Genomic DNA, 5000 nt, shown 5'->3' with positions numbered 1-5000 from the left:
CAGGCTCCTGTCTTGGTCCCTGGGCTGCCTTTGCCAAGGGCGTTCTGGTGGGTAGGAGACCTTCCTTCTTCTTGCTCCTCGGTTGTCCAGGGTGAGCTCGATCTTGTGTGCGGTTCTTCAAGAACGAAGTGTCAGTGACGGGTTCTCGTGGCCGCCTGCTTTGCGAACAGAGTGGGGAGGGGAAGTCGTTTCGTTTCTCTCTCTTTCTCTTTCTTTCCCTCTCTCTCACTCTTTTAACCTCTCTCTCTTTCTCTCTCTCCCTCTCTTTCTCTCTCTCTCTCTCTCTCTCTCTCTCTCTATCTATCTATCTATCTATCTATCTATCTCTCTCTCTCTCTCTCTCTCTCTCTCTCTCTCTCTCTCTCTCTCTCGAACACATACATACAGTGGTGACTGCAGTGGAAAAGCGCCGTGTTCGTTTGCGCGTGCACAAGGACAGCTCCGCTCTCGTTGTTCCTCCTGCTGCTGGTGCTGGCGGTGCTGTCGAACTCAGCTCGTACCGAACCACGAACAAGTGTTCCGAGGGCTTCGAGCCCACGGACCTCCGGTGCCTGGGGCCCGAGCCTCCGGGAGGAAGACTCTCCTAGAAGCCCCAGAATGGCAGAAGCCAGCAAGCCAGAAGACCCTTGTCTGCAGAGTCTTCCTGATACGCCTCTTCACACATCGATCAAAACACGTGTAGTGCCGTTGGCAGGCGGAGCAGAAGCAGTCAGCAGGAGGTGCAGATTCTCCTACTGGCTACTGACGTTGTAGGTTCTCCTACTGACGTTGGAACGAGCACGTAGGAAGAGAAACTGTCCGTCATCCGTTCGCGTGTGACTTGGCCTCGTTGCGAACGGAATTGCGAGTGGATGCGTCTCTCCGACGAAGCTGCGCGTGAAGAGGGAAAGAGAGAAAAAGAGAGAGAGAGACGGACTCTTTTTTTCAGAGAGTAGGAATTCGCTCTCTCTTTGGGGTGGGTACAGAACAAACCTTTGAAATGTATGTGACTAAATATCGATCTTTCGGAGCAGTTGTATACTTGTCGAAACTGCCTGGATTAAGTCTTCCCCACATTCCCCCCCATTCTCCTCAACGTGGGAGTGAAACACTGTAGCAAAACTCGAGTGGAGAAGGGGAAGAGACTCGACAAGGTCCTTGGTCCTCGACAGAATCGTCATCTCGAGGCCGAGACCGAGATTAAGGATGACCTGAACGCAAGCTTTGGAACGTAGTCTTTTTATAGCTTTGCAGTTAAGTGATTGAATAACTAACTAACACAAGGAACAGAATCCTGAACATGACTGCTACAGGTTCTATCTTGAAAAAGAGGCTTCTTCATCATCATTTTGTGTGTTCGACTCTGTGTCCAGGTTATTACAGGAATTTTTAATCATGATCAAGGGCCATGTGTTTAGCCCTTTATCGAGTAGAAAAATATATGTAAATGTGTTACCCTATCAGCTCTGATTTAAGGAAAAATGTGTGTATGTGTTTGTGTTGTTTGGCATGAGTATGTTTCAGACATTTGTGTTCAAACTAGAGGGCTTCTCCCTTCCACCTGTTTGTGTTCACAAGTGTTAGTCTGTTCATTATAACTTGGCGGGGAGTTATTGCAGAACAAAAATAACATTACAAAGTGCGCATATGTACGTAAAGAAAAAAGAAATTAGAAAATCATGATCAATGGCGAAAAAAATAGGAAATAATGAAAATCGAAAATTCAATTGAAACTTAGCTTTGCAAGCTAGATCTTTGAGATCACAAGTGGAGATACTCTCCGTCAGGTTATGATAAACGGGGTGTTGCTTTTGTGTCATATTTCCTCACCGTGGCAGTGCTTCCTCACAATCTATCCACTACAGGGGCTTTAGTGTTGTGTACTTGTTCCTCACCCCCACCCCTCCTCATGATTAATGTCCCCGGAATCTAGAATTTCAAAAAACTCTTTTCGTAAATGAAAAAGAAGTAAATTTTGAATGCATCATTAATTCAGGGACTGGTGCGCGTTTAGGGAGGAAACTCTTAACCTTTTCCCCTTATTCAAGGAGAAAAGCGAAGAGATTTCCCTAAAGTAGGGAGGGAACACAGAGTTACTCTGGGAATAAAACATGGGATTATGTGCTACCAGTATTCCGACCTCTAGTGAAAGTCGTCGTAAAGAGAATGACAGAGCTGGCCTTGTGTTCATATCGCTCGCACGCTCTAGGTCTGTCAACAGCGCCTTATGTAACTACTCTTCTGAACAGTGACACTGCAAAAAAGGGAGTTTTTGGGTTTATTTTAGAGTAGATCGTAGTTCGGTACTTTACAGAACTGCCAGGTAATATCACTTTCAAAGCCCGAGAAGCCTTCAATGTCTTCTTATGTAACTTTTCCTCTCGTAGAGCGACAGGACGAAGAGTGTTTTTTTCATAGTAGATCTCATTCGTCACCGTATGGATCACTGTCAGGTAGTGTTGCGTTCAAAGGCCTACAAGAGCCCTTCAAGGTTTGGCACGTCATCATAGAATCTCGTTATGTCACGGGATATTCAAAGACTTGAAAAAGTACGTCAGCGTTTGATTCGTCATAGAATTTTGATACTTCACGAAGCATTCAAAGGCTTGAAAGAATACGTTAAAGCTAAATATTCTGTCATAGGTTTCTGACGTCGCCGTGTATTATTCAAAGACCTGAAATGGAACTCATGTGACGTCAAGAGAATGTGTGTGTGTGTGTGTGTGTGTGTGTGTGTGTGTGTGTGTGTGTGTGTGTGTGTGTGTGTGTGTGTGTGTGTGTGTGTGTGTGTGTGTGTGTGTGTGTGTGTGTGTGTGTGTGTGTGTGTGTGTGTGTGTGTGTGTGTGTGTGTGTGTGTGTGTGTGTGTGTGTGTGTGTGTGTGAGTGAGTGAATGGACTCGAGTTTCCATTATTTTTTAATAACCAATGTTCGATGCAATACTGAAGTGGATGAACAATGATCAACTTACATTAGGCAGAATCAAATTACGAAAGCAAGACAGAGAGGTGAGGCACGCTCTGACGTTACAATTATGACGTGAACAAAATGGGTCGGAAGTCATGTGATTGCGATGAAAAAAAAGCACGAAAGAAAGCCAGGCGGCTCTACACATTCTGAGGTCCGAAGCGAAACGATGTAATTCAAGAAAAATATAAGAAATAAGTAAGTAAATAAGTAGATAGATGAATAGATGAAGAAATGTGCAAAACTATGTTCATCCTTCACTATCTATTTCATTCTATCTTATTCTATTCTATTTTATTTTCTATTTATATTCAATTTCATTTGTGTTTGGCCATTTTTAGCACCAACAACAGCAGTTAAGTCGAAAATACATCAACGAGAGCAAATGCAGGAAGCCGGATGGCTCTGTGTGGAAGCCATCAAATAGAAATGGACGCCTCAGAATAATACCAATTGATATTCCGTGGCGTCACCATTCTTGGTCTCTCCCCCCCCCCCCCGCCCTCCCCCTCTGACTCAAAACTCCCTCTCGGACCCCTTCAACACGTTGATGTGCTTAACACGTAATTATTTTTTAATCTTCCCAAGAGTGTGGAGGATTTCATTCAGTTCAGGAGGTGACCTCTCAGCTGAATAGAATCACCTGGGAAGAGTGAGAAGAGTCTGGTTGCCGAATTGAAGCAGCGACGTTGAGCGGACCCCCTCATCCAGTGTCATAATTCCGTGAACGTAATTTCACTTTCTACTTGCCGCCAGTCGATTTTATTCCGACAAATCACAGAATGGGGTCTCGATCGAGGGGGAGAGAGAGAGAGAGAGAGAGAGAGAGAGAGAGAGAGAGAGAGAGAGAGAGAGAGAGAGAGAGAGAGAGAGAGAGAGAGAGAGAGAGAGATCCGTTCTGTTCTGGGTCGAGGCCTTAGCTGATTAAAACCTGCTGGCGGCAACCAGAATTAAAACCCAAATTGCATTGCCTTGCTGAAGGACTTAATTGAGTTACAAGTCCGCTTAAAAGTTTCGAATTTCTCCTTAGATGACACAGGAAAGCGTACCGAGTCCATGTGACACACAGACCCATGGAAGAGCCAAGTGACACACAAAGACGTGTCAGAGCGATGTGACACACAAATATAACAAAGCGTTGTGACATTGGGAAATGTACCAGGATGATGTGAAACACACAAACGTAGTAGAGCCATATGACACACAGAATCGTGGTAAAGCCATGTGACACACAGAATCATTCCAGAATGATGCGACACACACAGAGAAACGTGGCGAAGCCATGTGACACAAAGAAGCGTGGCGGAACGATGTGACATGCCGGGTGGTGTGTGTCATATTCTCTCAGAATTCATCAGGGTCACAAACCCACGCTCGTAAACTCGTTGTTGCCCCCCCTCTCTCTCTCTCTCTCTCTCTCTTTCTCTCTCTCTCTCTCTCTCTCTCTCTCTCTCTCTCTCTCTCTCTCTCTCTCTCTCTCTCTCTCTCTCTCTCTCTCTCTCTCTCTCTCTCTCTCTCTCTCTCTTTCTCTCTATCTATCTATCTATCTCTATCTCTATCTCTAGCTCTCTCACTCTCTCTTTCTCTCTCTATCTCTCTCCATCTCTCTCACTCTCACTCACCAGTGTTTGGGATCGAATCACATTCCAAGACTGTTGACTGTGGGATTTTTTTCTAAACTTGGGAAAAATGTCATTAAATATTCTTCCTGGAATCCTACGTTGATGTTCCGTCCATGTTGTGTGTAAGTAAATATGGATAAAATGTCTTCTGTTTACAAATAACATTTGCAGCATTTGGAGTGTATCGGTGTATGTGCGAGCGTAATTATATATATACATATATCTATATATATATATATATATATATATATGTATGTATGTGTATATATATATATGTATATATATATGTATATATTATATATATATATACGTATATGTATAAATATATATATATATATATATATATATATGCATATATATATATATATATATATATATATATATCTATATGTGTGTGTGTGTGTATTATGTATATGTATATATGTATATATATG

At 43.3% G+C, this 5000-nt stretch overlaps 1 protein-coding gene across 8 annotated transcripts in view; it reads left to right on the top strand.

The window, feature by feature from the left end:
• The window catches only part of LOC143024167 (innexin inx1-like), a 424771-nt gene that overhangs the window by 260502 nt on the left and 159269 nt on the right, over positions 1-5000 (top strand). For 2 of the 8 annotated variants that reach the window (XM_076182971.1, XM_076182980.1), the window contains exon 1: positions 1-47. This exon is cut by the window's left edge. The exons of 3 other annotated variants lie outside the window; for them this stretch is intronic. The gene's annotated coding sequence lies outside the window, so the exon portion shown is untranslated. Of the gene's footprint in view, positions 1353-5000 lie in introns of all 8 variants that reach the window. 3 more of the 8 variants (XM_076182972.1, XM_076182976.1, XM_076182973.1) reach the window with 3 other exon arrangements.

This window comes from Oratosquilla oratoria, chromosome 3 (genome assembly GCF_046742065.1).
Source record: "Oratosquilla oratoria isolate Oo_2021 chromosome 3, ASM4674206v1, whole genome shotgun sequence".
NCBI classification, from domain to species: domain Eukaryota; kingdom Metazoa; phylum Arthropoda; class Malacostraca; order Stomatopoda; family Squillidae; genus Oratosquilla; species Oratosquilla oratoria.
The sequence above is the reverse complement of the archived record's forward strand: the minus strand, read 5'-3'. Positions and strand labels throughout refer to the sequence as shown.